The following is a 16,835-nucleotide window of genomic DNA, read 5'->3' on the forward strand; positions in this document are numbered from 1 at the left end:
TCACAACATTGAAAGGAACCTTCAGAGATCACATAGTCCAGCCTGTGCTGGAGAGCAAATCTCCACTAAGATATGTTCAATAAATTGTTATCCATTGGTTCTGGAGTTGGAAGACCTGGGTTCAGATGCTGCCTCTGACATTTATGACCTATTGTGACCTTGGGCAAATCACATAACCTCCCTTTTCTTCAGTTTAATTATCTTTAAAATGAAGGTTTTGGACTAGATGACCTCTCCCTTTCAGCTCTGTCTCTGTGATTGTGTGAATCCCTGGTTAGAGAGTTTCCCACCATGCCTCTGAGGCTGCCCATTCTATTTTCATAATTCCCATTATTGGGAAGTGTTCTCTTATGTAGGGCCAAAATCTACCTCTCTGTTTTTCATTTAATACAATAAATAGTCATCAGTTTCCTGCTCTATACTATGCTATGTTCCAGGCAAAACCCAGAAATTTAGATAACGTGGTCTTTGCCCTCAGAGAGCTTGTGATCTAGCAGGGGCTTGAAATACCAACCAAGATAGCCGTAAAAAAAACCAAGATGTATGATAAGTGCATTAAAGACCAAAGTATATGAAGTCTGAGAGAGAAGGTTGTTAACATCTGAGTAATGAAATATAATACTGGGTAATAAGAGGCTAGAACCACATATCTTTACTAATGGGGCTCTAGAAATAATTATGTAAACATAAAAATATAACTGGGGTGGGGAAAGGGATGGGGCAAGCTAAGCATTCTCCTGGGAAAGGGAAGAAAGTAAGGATATAGTGCCTACTGTGTGCCAGATATTGTGCTAAATGCTTTTTACCGATACTGCCTCATTTGATCCTCGCAGCAACCCTGGGAGGCAGGTGTTATTATTATTCCCATTTTACAGTTGAGGAAACTGAGGGAAACAGAGGTTAAATGACTTGCCCAGGGGTATATTTTAAAGTGCCCTGTATAGTTTTGGCTTCATACAAGGTATTCAGTAGGGCCTGAAACAGAGACACAGACATAAGGGGATTAAGACCTAAACCTGAAACCTTTATCAGCAAACTTAGAAACCACTTTCAGGCAGGTGAGTAAGAGGTTTTATTATTTATCAGTTGGTTTTTTAAAGCATTTATCATAGTGGAAGATCTAACATCTACAATCCTCAGGCTGTATAATTTATAAACTTTGAATTTTGCAGATTTGGGATTAAGGGTCATAGATGGAGATCTTTTTCACCAATCTTATTTTCCCTCCCCATCCTTCCTCCCCTTCCCTGTGGCTGTCTTTGCTTTGCAAAGGGCTTTCATTTATTATGTGTCATTAGAATTCTGTGACGTGGTAGGTGTTGCCCCACAGTAGGTAATGAAACCCAGACGAAGAGTTTAAACATCTTGTCCGGTTAGTCATTTTATTAAGCACCTACTATGTTCCAGGTAATGTTTGAAGCACTGGGGATATGAATATAAAGAATGAAACAACCTTTCCTTGCAATGAGTATAAATTTTAAGGGAGGCTGTAATAAATACATGAATACATAATAAACACATGTAATACTGTAATAAACACATGAAATATGCACAGCATAAATATTAACAAAAATGCAACTATATACAAAGTAGTTAAATATGTCACCCTTTCTTCTTGATATTCTTTTCTCTCTAGGTTTAGAAGACCCTGCCCTCTCCAAGTTCTCCTACCTGACTGATCATTCCTTCTTAGTCATCTTTGCTGATTCTTCATCTAGGTCACACCCAGAACTCTGTCCTGGGTCCTCTTCTCATTTCCTTCTGTTATTTCACTTGTTGATCTCATCAGCTTCCATGATTTCGGCTATCATCTCTGTGTAGATGATTCTCATATTTATGTGTCCAGCCCTAATCTCTCTCCTGACCACTAGTCTTGCATCTCTTAACTGTCTGTTGGATATCTCAAACTGGATGTCCTATTGACATCTTACACTCCACATGTCCCAAACTGAACTCATTAGCTTTCCTCCCAAATTCTCATCTCTTCCTAAGTTTCTTATTACTTTGGAGAGTATCATGATCCTTCCAGTCATCTGAGCTTGAAATGGAGGTGTCACATTCAACTGCTCACTCTCACCCCCGCCCCTGTCCAAACTGTTGACGAGTCTTGTCAATTCTATTTATTGAGATAATTTTTGTAACAAATAAACAAACAAAAACCCTTAGCACAGTGGTCGGCATGTAGTAGGCATTTTATAAATGCTTATTCCCTTTCCCTACTCCTATATCACACTGAAAATCACGGTTGTGGAGCCAGTGATATGGCAGTCTACAAAGAATACGTTTAAATAAAGATTGTGCAACGAGGATTCAAATCTCAGCTCTTCTGCCGCTCGAGAACTTATGTAACCTTGGGTCCACTGCTTACCCAATCTCCTGGCCCTTCTTTCCTCATTTGTAAAATATAAGAGAGAGGGATTGAACTAGTTTATTTTTAAGGTCCCTTCTGTTCTCTAGGCTATGATCTTTCTGCCAGTTCTAGGTCTCAATATTCTGGGGAGGGTGGCAAGCATCAGGGTATTGGGGAGCTGGATGGGAAACCAGCCTGTGTGGTGACGAGAGAAGGAGCGGGGACCATGGACCCCATGACGTGACATGAATGTGTTAGCATCTTTTTCTTTCTGTCTGGGATAATGTACTTCCATTATGCTAAAGGGTTAAAAGCAAAGCCAATGCATTTCAGATAAGTATTTCTTAATAGGTTTTTATCTCAGCTTTTGGAAACCTGAAACTCAAGTCTGGGCCTTTCCCAATAATTTTTTCTCCAGCATTGCATGTTCATGCTGATTGGTTTACTGGAGAGCTGCCCATAAGCTCTGGACTGCTGATTCATTTGATCTTCCAGACCAAATGAATCAGAAGACATTTTTGAAGCCCCCAGATGCTCATGGGGTGGTAGGATGGGATGGAGTAGCGGGAAGGCTGAGGTAGCAGGTTAAAAGTAATTTTCTACTGTAATTTTAATGAAAGTTCCCAATACAACAGAGTTCCTTAGGCAGTATTTAGACCATGCTTCCATATCCAGATGGCCACCTGACCCCAGAGAATGAAGTCATCATTCTTTCTTGGCTTCTTACTGCTGCCTCGATGGTTCCTGATAACAGTTCTCAGCTGTGATAATTCTTGAGTTCACAGCCTTGGAAGTTGAACTCTAAGATAAAATAGTCCTTGGTGGGGTGGGGAGGGTCTCTTCAAAGGTCTCCTGGCAGTGAATGAAGATATGATTGTAAAAATGCAAAAGACTGTGGGTGTCATCTGGTTCACCACCTTCATTTGACGAAAAAGGAAACTGAAACCCTTATTTAAAGCAGTAGATTGGATTCCTTTTAAGGGAACCATGGCTAGGGATCGGCTCTCTAATTTTCAAATCTTGCCTATGGAAAATGAAGTCACTGTGCTTTTCTCCTAGCTACAACTTGGCCTTTGGGACCCTTTGTACAAAAACCAAACTTTACAACTGCCTTTTCTTTGAACGTCATTATTGGTTAATCTTCAGAATGTTTCTCAGGAAATGACATTCAGAATGATACTTTGGAGCTCTTGAATACAGTTCATGAAGGAGGAAGGAAGAAAGGAAACAGACATTTATTAAACACTTACAGTATGCCAGACACTTTCCAAATATTATCACATTTGATCCTCTCAACAGCCTTGGGAGGTAGATGCTATTATTATCCTCATTTTACGACTGAAGAAACAGAGGCAGACAGAGGTCAAGTGACTTATCCAGGGTCTATTATTGTTCTTCAATTGTTAGAGTCGTGTCTGACTCTTTGTGATCCCGTTTGGGGTTTTCTTGGCAAGGATACAGAAGTGGTTTACCATTTCCTTCTCCAGTTCATTTTACAGATGAAGAAACTGAGGTAAACAGGGTTAAGTGACTTGTCCAGGGTCACATAGCTATTAAGTGTCTGAGGCTGGATTTGAACTTAGATCTCCCTGACTCTAGGCTCATCTCTCTACCCACTGTCCCACCTGAGCTTCCTCTTAGAATATGCTCAGAGGAGGAATCATGTAATCATAGATTATGAGCTGTGAGAGTCTGAGATGTCAGCAGATACAGCCCTCTTTGAGAAATGGAGAAATCTAAGGGTAATGTCAAATGATATGCCTGAAATCATGTAGTAGTAGGCAGCAGGGCAAGGATCTAGATCTGGGTCCTCTGTTTCCAAATCCTATACTCTTTTTGTTTTTTTAAGGCAGTTGGGGTTAAGTGACTTGCTTAGGGTCACACACCTAATAAGTGTCAAGTGTTTGGTCAGAGGCCAGACTTGAACTCAGGTCTTCCTGACTGCAGGGCCGGTGCTCTATCCACTGCGCCACCTAGCTGCCCCTCAAATCCTATACTCTTTATGCCACACCGCATTATACTTTGTTTTTCTAGCCCCAGTTTCCTCATCTGTAATATGAATAATAGCTGGTTAACATTTATATAGTGCCCAGTGTGCCAGGCACTGTACTAAACAAATATCACATTTGATGCTCATAACAACCCAGGGAGGTAGGTGCTTTTATTATCCTCATTGCACAGTTGATAAAATTGAAGCAGACAGAGGTTAACTGACTTGCCCAGGGTCACACAGCTAGTTAGTATCTGAGGCTGAATTTGCTCTCGGGTCTTTCAGACTCCAGGCCTAGTGCTCTATCCATTGTGCCACCCAGCTGCCGTAATAAAGGGACTAAACTTGATGATTTCCAAAAGGCTTTGTAACTTTCTACTTTTGTGAACTTGGGCAAATAACTTCATCTCCCTAGACCTCAATTTTCTCATCTGTAAAATGGGGATAATTATAATTACAGTTTTTAAAAAAGAGAGAGAATGAGAGAAAGTGTAAACTTAAAGTTTATATAAATAGGATTTTATTATATATTTATTATATAAATAAATATATAAAAATAGGAGTTTGTTATACTCTACCACCATGGGCCTTAACTGCTGTCCAGTTATATTCCACCCCCCAGGAGTCCTGTCCATTGGGAGTTTGCTCCATAATTCTGAACATAAGGGATATTTGCTATAGATACCAAATCCCTGCCTTTGGTTGGCTGAATTCTGAGTTTGGTGTGGTGAATGTGAGAACTCTTCCACTGGTTCAATTTAAGTTGAAGAACATCTTGTAAAAGATGCCCTCCTCTCTCCCCCACCCCCAACTGGATGGATTCCAAATGTCAGCTTTGCATCTTGGCATTTCAGGCTTAACTGAATTCTGTTTTGTTCAAATTGTAGTAAAACCAGGACATGGTTTTTTTGAACACCTATGTTCTTTTCAGCTTTCGACTGCTGTGAAAATGCTCGGTGACAGGTTACATAGTGAAATTTCTTGATGGTAGACAGTGAAGCTTGATTAATATTTCCCCAACTTGTGGTCCACAAAAACCTGGTGTCTTTGTGATGTGACTGTGAGTCTGAGAGAAAGTTTGGATGCCAAGATGATTTTTCCTTCAAAAACTATTAAATATGAAATTATATGTGTATCAAAAAGACATAGAATGATTTTCTTCTTCCTCTATTTTTGCCCAAAAGGTTCATAGAAGAGGCCTTAGAGATTATCTTATCCAACCCTATTATTTTTAAGATGAGCAAACTTTTTAAAATGAGTAAACCTTTAAAATGAGTAACCCAGAGTGGTTACATGACTTGGTCATTGTTGCTCCAGGTAGTGAGTCGAAGAGGATTTGATTTGAACCAAGTTTTTACGATTTCAAATTTGATATTCCTTCCATTTCCACTTGACCCAAACATCAAAGTTATTAGCTATAGTTCTGAACTAGGAAGAAGGGGAAAGAGTGCCATTGTAGAGGAAGTAAAAGGAAGGCAAGTAATGTGAGTTATTCTATGGGAAATGTAGGATATGAATCCAATTTTCTTGACTTGTTGTTGGAGAAGAGAGAAACTTCTTTGCTCTCACAAACTTCTGTTTCCCTCCTCTTCTCCTTCTCTCTGCTTCTTCAAAGGAACTAAAGAGTTCTCTCTTAAGCCGGTTTTCCTGGTCTGAGGCAGATGGTGGAGGGAGCAGGGGGAAGGGAGGAAAGAAGTAGTGGTCTATAGAATGAGGGGTCAGGAGGGATTGAAAGAATAAGGGTGATTAAATATGGGTGTCAATACAAGGAATGTCTTTGTAGGTAGCAGCTGTTTAGATCCATCAACATACTTCCTCCGAGAGACCAACGGAAAGAGAAAGCACATAGATTTGAGAGTTTCTTACTTTGGAGAAACTTCAAGTTTCATAATGAGGGCCAGCCACACAAAGGGTATGGGCCAATCATTCCCCTGCCAGAACCAGGGTATGGAACGAGCTCAGTAGCTGTTTGAACAAATGGCTTCCTAAAGCCTTCCAGGAAGAAAACCCAGGTGTGGTGGTGGTGGGCAGTCAACCGGAAAGCTTGTGATAGATAAATTCATTTAGATTTTACTTCACTCATTTTATGTGGGAAGAAAAAGGAAAAATAATTATGGAAGGTAAATTAATTTTATTTATATAAATTTTATTTGTCCCAATTATCTTAATTACATATTATTTAACTTATTTAATTTAATTGATAATTTTGATTTAATTTGTTTCTTTCTTTTCTTCTCTTCCTCCTCCTTTTCCTCCGCTTCCTCTTCCTCCTCATCTTATCTCCTTACTTGAAATAATTTGTCAGTTATAAATTTAATAATCATCAACAAAAATGAACAACCAGATAGATCAACAATGAGTGAAATCTCATAAAGACAAACAACTTTGAAAAACTTAGGAACTCTGAGCGATGACCATCTGTGATGCCAGAGGACTCTGATAACAGGCTACTTATGTCCTGACACAGAGGTGATGGACTCAGAGTGAAGATTGAGACACATTTTTTTTTATTTTGATACAGGAATTCATTTTACTTGACTATACATGTTTGTAACAGAGGTTTTGTTTTTCTTTTCTCAATAACGAGGGTGGGAGGAGAAGGTAGGAGAGAGAGCAGGGCAATTTTCCTTGATGGAGAAAAATTAAATTAAATTTTTTAAAAGTATACAAACTTTTTAAAAAAATCTCCATAAACCCCCAGAGTTCAACAAAGCAGAAACAAACGAATTACAAATAATAACTAACAAGCAAAGAAAAAAATGAGTATTTTTTCCCCTATGTTCCCTTCTAGGAGTGTCTGAAATTCTTTTTTCTCTGGTTTTGTTGTCTTCTTTTCTTCTTTCCAGCTGTGACGTACACTGTTCTGGTTCTGCTGATTTGGCTATTCAGTTTTAATTGCTGATATTTATAGAAAAGGTGAATAAGGCATAGATGATGCCAGCATGCTACATACAGATCTCTATGGGGATGCTATTTGTCCAGAAGGGCTGGGCATTCTGAGGAAATACTCAGAAGAATCTATTGGATTTGCAAGTGTGCAGATTTCTTTGGCATGCTCCTTACTTAGCTTATAGGAAGTGAATGCTTTTTCCAATCACATAGGGTGAGGTTTTACTTCACACTTTATTACACTGGTAAAGATGACTAAAGACAGAAGTAGTCAAGTGTTGGGGGGCTGTGAGAAGATAAGTAACACTAATACACTGTTGGTAGAGCTGTGAATTGTTCTGATTATTCTAGGAAGCCATTTGGCATTATGTGAAAGAAGTTGCTAACCAATTTGTAACCTTTGACCCAGCAGTCCAAAAAAGTCAGTGACATCCCCCCCACCAAAAATCCCATTTATGCCAGAATATTTGAAGTCATTTTTGTAGCAGCAAAAAAAATAAAAATAAAAATAAAAATAAAATGAGAATCCATCGATTGGAAGAGCAGCTGAAAAAATGTGGTATATGAACGCAGTGAAATATTATTGACCATAAACATGAGGAATTCAGGGAAATGTGGGAAAATTTGCAGGGGGGTGATTCCTACTAAAGAAAGCAGAAACAGGGCAACAATGTACAGCATTAAAATTCAGAGTGGATGCACTCTTGGTTCCAGAAGATCGATGTCGAAACAGAAAAAGAAAAGACAACTTTAGAGGGCCTTAATGGTCCCATATTTCAGAAACCATTTCATCTGGCACCAGAGAAGTGTACTGAGGAGCAGCAGGAATTTGAGAAACAAATGTCTGAGGGTGAGGGCCAGAAAGCCCAGAAACTCAAGGAAACCAGACAGTAAAGGGGATTGGGGGAGGGTGTCGTTCTGTGGGGAAAAGAAGAAGGAAGAATTGACTGATGAACAAGGAGAATCCCATTTGCAAATATCAGTTCAAAGAAGATTGATTTGGACTTGAGCTAATTTTATCACATTACTGCCATCCAGTTTATTGCCACCACTGAGATGGGAAGGGATGTCTAACCCCATTTTGTCAGGTTACACCTATTCAAAACCCTTACTGATCCCTTTAGTTGCTAGTCCAGTCTCCTTCCTTGATAAATTAACATGTTTACTAATATGCTCGTATGTTATATTCTCACAGTAGAATGTAAGCTTCTTGAGGGCAGGGTCCATTTTTAAATTTTTTCTTTGTGAACTTGTAAACAGCTAGCACATAGTGTGTTACCTGTAGTAGGCTTCTAACAAATGGTTGGATTAGACTGGGATGGGATTTTTAAAATGGAGGTAGAGATGAAAATACTTTCATTGTGATACACCATGTAACATTAATAGGAATAGAACTCATATGCACAAATTCTCATTTCCAAATAAAAGGTTAATATAATGGATAGAAAGCTGGCTTTGGAGTCAGTGGACCTGAATTCAAATCCTTACCCTGCCACTTAATACCTTATATGATCTAGGGCAATTTATCCATCATCTCTGGACCTGAATTTCTTCATTTGTGAAAAGTAGCCAGATTAGATCAGGATTTTTTAACCTTTTTTGTGTGTCGTGGACCCTTTTGGCAGTCTGGCAAAGCCTAAGGACCCTTTCTTAGAACATCCTCTTTAAATGTATAAAATACATAGGAGCTCAAAGGAAAACAGATTTTATTGAAAGAGTTATAAAAATATTTTTTTAGAAAAGAAAGCAAGTTCAGTGATCCCACTTTAAGAACTCTATAATTTCTAAGGTCATTCCCAGCTTTAAATCTGTGCTAGTATGACTCATAACTGGTTAGGCCAATATTGTTTAAGCTGTGACCTAGAGGGCTTCAAAAGCACAGGCAAGACTTCTGACGGCTTTCCCTTATCCTCCTGGGCTTTCAGGGTCCTCTCTCCTTTCTGCTTCTGAAGGCCCTGGTTAGTAATAGTGGGTGGGTGAGAAGGAATAGAAAATCAGGTTAGATGTGATGAAATTTTAATTGGAAAGCTGAAGAGTCTTGCATGTTACAGGCCAATTATACCCGTGATTGGGAAATTCAGTTGTTTCAATTAGGGTACCTGATTTATTTTGTTCTTTGGCCATAACCTATACCTCAGTTCCCAGCTACTAATCTGTAATACTTTTACTCTTGGTTGTAAAAGGTCTTGACGGATTGATCAGTTTGTGGGCAGATAATTCAAGGGAAATCCTTCAGACTTGCCAAATTCAGATATATTCTTTAATTGAGAGGTAGGATGGTATAAAAAATAGAGTGCTGGACTCAGAGACCTGAATTGGAGTCTCACTGCCATCCCTTTTGGAGTTGTGCAACCTTGGGGAAAAATCACTTACCTTTGTGAGCTTTGGTTTCCCTATTTGTAAAGTGAGAATAGCTGTACTTGTGTTCAGTCCTTTGTCTTGTCTGACTCTTTGTGACCCCATGTGGGGTTTTCTTAGCAAAGATATTAGAGTGGTTTGCCATTTCCTTCTCCAGCTTATTTTATAGAGGAGGAACTGAGGCAAACAGAGTTAAGTGACTTGCCTAGGGTCACACAGCTAGTAAGTGTTGGAGGCCAGATGAGGGAGCTTCCATAATATGTGATTGTCTCTATAGGATTTTCTTGAGGTTTACATTCAGATGTATTAAACAGAAGAGCTAGGGACTGTATTAATATAGTCTCAATTTCTTCTTTTGTAAAATGAGAAAAGCATTGGACTGAATGACCTCTAAGATCTATTCCAATTCTAAATCAATTCCAATCCCATGATCCTAGTAAATAATATATATGTGTGTGTATATATGTATATATTATATGTTTATATATGTATACATAGATATATACTCTGTATATGATAACACTCTGAAACATATGACAATAAGGTAACTAACTCATCATCATTAATGGTAACTCATACCTCTATGAGTTTAAAGTTTGCAATTCACTGTCTCTTTCATAACAACCAAGTTGGTACAACTGTGTGACTCTGGGCAAGTCACTTAACCCTGTGGGCCTCAGTTTTGTCATCTGTAAAATGAGCTGGAGAAGGAAAAGGCAAACCACTGTAGTATCTTTGCCAAGAAAACCCCAAGCGGGGTCATGAAAAATCGTACATGACTGAAATAACTGACCAGTAACAAAGTTCCCTCATATCTGCTCTCCTTTGTAATGACCTGTTATTGGAGAAGGAGTTCTCCGGTGATGTGCTACTCCATTAACATTGAGGTCACTTTCATATTGTCGGAAGTGGTGCTGGCGATGGCAGGTATCCTTCCCCTGAGAGGAAAAGGTAGGTTTAAAAATAAAATGTCTTAAAAAGCTAATTGCCAATGTATTTAGCATATCCCACCTGACTCCTACATAGGAATGAATATTTTTTACAAGGGCAATCTCCAGCACACGGTTGACTGAACCATTATGAGGTGATTGTCATTTACTTTAAGAAAATGTATTCCTTAAAAAACAAACAAAAAAAAAACCCCACAGCTACTTAGATGTTTAAGTAAAGTTTCTATTCTAAACTTACAAAAGACCAACAAAAACATAGAATGAAACAATATGTTAAACCACAAACTGAGAAATAGCTTAAGAAAAAAGCCTGGGTACAACGTATTAACAATATCATCAACAATAATAGTGGCAACTGACATTTGTTTAGCTTTTTGACGTTCACAAAATACTTTATATAAACTGTCTAAATAGAGTCTCAAATAACATGATAACAATAATAAAAATAAATAATAAAAAGCAAATAAAAATCTTATTTACTTCTGTGTCCTATTCTGAGCTCTTTAAGAAAATGCAGTCTAAAGTTCTGTGCTTCTAAACCAATTCTTGGTCATTTGAAAAACAAAAACAAAACACAACGAGAGAAAAAAACCCAGTAGGATTTGATCTGGGATAGGAATTTTTATTTTTTTGGTCTACATTTGTGATCTCATTGATCCAGCTATAGGAAACTCCATTTGCCACAGCAGATTGACAAGAGTTGCCAGGGGGCACTTAGCACTTAAGTGACATGGGTGAAGGGATTAAGACTTAATATATGTAGGTCCTGGGCACTATGCTAAGTGGTTTTTACAAATATTATCTCCTTTGATCCTCACACACACTGGCTTCACTTCATCTATGGTGATGGGTCCTGTGAGGTAGATGCTATTATTGTCACCATTTTACAGTTGAGGAAACAGGCAAATAGAGGTTAAATGACTTGCCCAGGATGACACAACCCAAGAATGTCTGAGGCCTGATTTGAACTCAGATCTTTCTGTCTCTAGGCCTGGCACTCAATCCACAGTACCACCTGGCTCCCACCTTGATCTGCTTACCAAATTCCCCATACCCAGACAGAGTAATCTTTCAAGAATTCTTAGAAAATTATGGAAAATTAAAGTATTTGTTAGAGGAGAATTTTCTTTAGTTTTTACAAAGCTAAAATGTAAGAGAAAGAAAAACACTTAACTCCAGGGGAATATAAACTAGTTATGTCCAATGAGGGTTTGGGAGGGAAATGCTTAAAAATGAGATCTGTAAATTTGTTCTATTGTTCTCTTTATAGCGTAGGTTTTTTAACTGGATTTGGGGGATCTGTATTATTTTAATATGTTAGTTATTAGGAAGTATAGACCATAAAATGTCTGTTTAACTTGGATAGGGCTTAGACTGTGTAGGATAGTGCCAAAGACTACAGGGTGCTAAATAAATGTTACTGATTAAGAATAAGATTTAGAAGGTAAAGGACCAAAGTGCTCACAATACTTTCTGAGATAGACATGTGTGTGTGTGTGTGTGTGTGTATACATGCAGTGCAATGACTTATTTCCAATATGTCTTTTGAACTCTATAATAATCATTTTAGGTAATGCAAATATTACTTTCTTTTATTTTACGTTTGAGACTTTTAGAGGTTTGATAACATTGCTAGTAAGAGCTGGCTAGTGACAGGATTTGAACCAAGGTCTTTTGATTGGAGTGCCATCTTTTTTCTACTCCCACCATGATGCCTCTTCAGAGTATTACGTCTCCCTAGTGCCTTGACATGCCCAAGGTACATTTCCCCCACATGACACCTTAGGGTCCTTGGAGAGAATTCAAGCACTCTATGATTCCCTGGGTATGGGGAAATCCTGGTGTGGCAGGGTAGAAACTCCCTTCTATCCTGTGGGAACTCCCTCTACCAGTTAAGTCCTGGGATACATAGAGATTAAAGGACTTGACCCCACACTTAAGTTAAAGGTGGTGATTTTGAAGCAAGGTCTTCCCGATTCCAATCCTAGCACGCCATCTGATAAACTGTCCTGTGTCTTAGTGTGAATTTTTCAATGAACATTTACTAAGCATGTACCGTGTACGAAGCTCTGTGCGTTAGATCATAGGGAATACAGAAAAGTAGGAACAATGTTCTACCTGCTCTCCTTACATAAAAAATACTACATAATGCTATAAAATATCATATATATATATATATAGTGTTTTTTGTTTGGTTGGTTTTGTTAGGCAATTGGGGTTAAGTGACTTGCCCAGGGTCACACAGCTAGTAAGTGTTTGAGGCCACATTTCAACTCAGGTCTTCCTGACTCCAGGCCCAGTGCTCTATCCCCTATGCCACCTAGCTACCCCTTAAACAACATTATGGTAGCATTAACCCAAATGATGATCTTCCCCTGTTCAGTGATACGCCTATTGTCAAATGGTATTCAGTATAACTTTTCCAACAACTTCTCTCATCAATGTTTTCTGTGTCTACCTCACAGGACTATTGTCCTGCTAACTGATGGTAGCCAGGTGTCAAAGTGGATTGAACCAGGACCTGGAGTTAGAAAGACCTGAGTTTAAATCTGGACTCAGTCCAGATTTACAGTATTTGTAAAGTGCTTAGCACAGTGCCTGGAACATAGTAAGTGCTATATAAATGTTAGCTATTATTGTTATTAAATGGGCAACTAGGAGGTGCAGCGGATAGAGTGCAGGCCCTGTAGTCACGAAGACCTGAGTTCAAATCCAGCCTTAGACACTTTCTAACTGTGACCCTGGGCAAGTCATTCCACCCTGTTTGCTTCAACTTTCTCATCTGTTAAATGAGCTGCAGAAGGAAATGGCAAAGCACACCAGTATCTTTGCCAAGAAAATCCCAAATGGGCTCTCAAAGAGTCACACACCACTGAAATGACTAAGTAACATAACAACAATTGTTATTATTTAGTGAAGTACATTATACATGTTAAAACATTGCATAAACGTGAGTTCTTACTACTAGTTCATCACAGGTATCACTGAACAATTACCATTTACTTAACATTTTATCAGGTGCCCTAGGAAAAAGAAATCAAGTCTCTTGAAAAGGTTAAGAAGTTTTTGATGAACAAAGACCAGTGCAGGAATCATTTGGAGAATAAAACAAGAACATTTGAATTTAATGCTAAATTTGGTGATAATAAGCAATAATTGCAGAAGGAAATGAAACAAAGCATTTTTAAAGCCTCTGCTAGGTGCCAGGCACCTTGCTAAGCTCTTTACAAGTATCTCATCTGACTCTCATAACAACTCTGGGATAGAGCATTGGGCCTGGCATCAGAAAGACTCATCTTCCTTGAATTCAAATCTGGCCTCAGACAATTACTAGCTGTGTGACCCTGCGCAAGTCACTTAACCCTCTTTGCCTTAGTTTCCTCGTCTGTAAAATGAGCTGGAGAAGGAAAAGACAAACCACTCCAGTACCTCTGCCAAGACAACCCCAGATGGGGTCTGGAGGACACAACTGAAAGATTGAACAACAACCCTGGCAGGTAGGTTCAGGTACTGTCCCTGTTTTATAGTTGAGGAAACTGAGGCAGACAGAGGATAAGTGACTTGCCCAGGGTTATAGAGATAGTAACTGTCTGAGGCTAAATTTGAACTCAGGTCTTCTTCCATTTAGGCCCAGTCCTCTAGCCACTGTGCTCCTGAGCTGCCTGCAAAAGGAATTCAGGGGCAGCTAGGTGGCACTGGTCCTGGATTCAGGAGGACCTGAGTTCAAATCCGACCTCAGACACAAAACACTTACCAGCTGTGTGACCCTGGGCAAATCACTTAACCCCATTGCCTAGCCAAATAAATAAATAAAAATTAAAAACAAAAACAAAAGGAATTCAGAGAAGAACAGGAAAGTGCAGGAAAAAGTCTTACTGCAGTTCTAAGCCACTAAACCTGAAAATTGTGCTTTTGTAGCTTAAAATTGGGTTAAGACTTTTGTGACACCCTGTGTTGATCTGAGGTTAGGTGACTTGATTTCTAGTACTAATCCTGCACCTAATTATGTAGCTTTGAGTAAATTCCTTAATCTCTTTGGGCCTCTATTTTCTTGCCTGTAAAATGAAAATTGAACCAGATGACTTTTAAGTTCCCTTCCAGGGCTTAAATTCAATGATTCTGTGTGTAGCTTCGTGGATGGGGTGGGAAATGAGTTAGGCCTTGAGGAACACCTCCAGTTTGTGTAAATGGAAAGTGGGAACTGTCCCATTAGGAGTAAAAGGACAATAGGCTCATGGGATAATAGATTTTGAGCTGGAGGGGACATTGTGTTCATGGAGTCCAACCTCCTAATTTGACAGATGAGGAAACCAAGGCCCAGTTAAGTGACTTGCCCAGGGTTACAGATGTAGTAAGGCTGTATCAGAAGTGGGATTTGAACCCAGGTCTTTTGACTCCACGACCAGGTTTGGTGTACTTCTCTACTATACAACACAACTTTATTAAGAAGTAATGGGAATGCAGTAAAGGAAGACTAACAGCAGAGATAGTGAACCAGGACTACAATCTGTGTTGAAAGTTTGGGAAAGTTTGGGAGCTCTTCCTTGAGTTAGTCCTGTACAAAGAGGAAAGAAGAAGGACAGTGTCAGAAGAGAAGTCATCAGATGACTGGGCAACATCCTGGATGTGTACTAACTGCGGGGCAATCCCAGGGCTGCCATAGGACCTCTTCTATGCTAGGCACTAGGCTTCTTTCCTCAGACTCGTCTTCTCTTTTTGGATAGACTCATCTTTTCTTTCTGATTTTACAGTTATTGGGGGGTTAGTTGGTCATTGTAACTAAGGAGCTGTCCCTGGTAGGTGTTAAAAACATTGAGCAGTAGTTAGTCCTTCCTGTTTAGATTAAATCTGGAACCAATGCTGACCCTTCCTCATAAATCGTTTATTCAATACTCGTTTATTTATTTATTAAGTGCCTGTTATTTTCCTGATTCTGTTCTGGTCCCTGGAAATCCAAAAAACAATAAATAGTCCTTGCCATCAAGCAGTTTTCATAGGGAGTTTGGCATAGTAGCTAGCTAGCATTTATAAAGCAGAGAGATGGAATGTTATGTATTGGGAATGGCAAGCAGTCCCATTGGGTTTGAAGGTGGAGTGAGACAAAGGAAATGATTTTGGTAGGGGGGAAATTTTACAATAAAATTATTGAGGCAAAACCCTAGAAAACCTCTGGAATTGTCATTTTTCTCAGGTATGGGCCGTTTCCAAGCCTAAAGATTGGATGAGAGGTAGCTAAGTGACCCAGAGTGTGTTGGGCATGGATTAAGGAGGACCTAAGGAAAAAATTAAATTAAATTAAATTAAATTAAAATAAAACAAAACAAAATAAAAAAGAGAACCTAAGTTCAAATCACGCCTCAAATGCTTACTTGCTGTGTGACCCTGGACAGGTTACTTATTTACTCTCTGTCTCAGTTTCCTCAACTGTAAAATAATAATACCTACCACACAGGTTTTTGAATCAAATGAGATATTATTTGTAAAGTGTTTAGCACAGTGTTGGACACATAATAAGGGCTTAATAAATGCCTATTCCTTTCCCCACTAAAGCCCGTCTTCATTTTTCATCCATGGTGGATCTGGGAAGGCTTGTTTTTCTTAGGGCACCAGTAAAAGCGGAAATTCTGCCCTGATGCTGCTGTCATCTGGAGGAGGAGGAACAGGTTTAATTTGACTGGGTGGGATCTGGCCTTGACATAGACCAAAGATTTACTCTATAATGGCTGTAGAATAAGGTCTTTGTAGGTGGCTGAGTGTGTCTTAGCAAATAAACCACAGACCTGAACTTTCTTTTTGACCCACTTCCTTTACAATTCATAGTGTGAATTAAGATGCCAGCAACAGTGCCATTATTGATGTAGAGCATTTTTTCCTATGGTTGTCGATAGATTGAATTTCTTCGCTGAGTTAATATCCTTTGACCATTTATTTATTGGGAAATGACTGCTGTTGTTATATATTTGTAAAAGTTCCTTATGTATCTTGGGTATCAGACTTTTAACAAAGAAATTTGCTGCAAATATTTTTTCCCCAAATGTTGACCTTCTTTTGTTTATGTGAAAGTTTTTCAATTTTATGTAATGAAAATTGTCGATTTTTTCTTCTCGTCAATATTATTTTCTACAGTCTATCTTGAATAGTCAAGAGCTCTTCTCTCAGCCATAGTACTGAGAGCTATCTTCATTTCTGCTTTTCCAGTTCATTTATAAAATGACCTTTTATATGTAGGTCCTTTATCCATTTGTAGCTTTTTGTGGTATATGATGTGAGATGTTATTCTATACCTAATTTCTGATAG

General features: G+C 38.8%; 1 protein-coding gene across 5 annotated transcripts in view; it reads left to right on the top strand.

Moving 5' to 3' along the window:
• The window catches only part of FOXN3 (forkhead box N3), a 453,536-nt gene that overhangs the window by 165,893 nt on the left and 270,808 nt on the right, over positions 1-16,835 (top strand). The window lies entirely within an intron of this gene.

The sequence above is a fragment of the Vombatus ursinus genome, unplaced genomic scaffold, assembly GCF_900497805.2.
Source record: "Vombatus ursinus unplaced genomic scaffold, bare-nosed wombat genome assembly UNPS02014945.1, whole genome shotgun sequence".
In the NCBI taxonomy this organism is placed as follows: Eukaryota; Metazoa; Chordata; class Mammalia; order Diprotodontia; family Vombatidae; genus Vombatus; species Vombatus ursinus.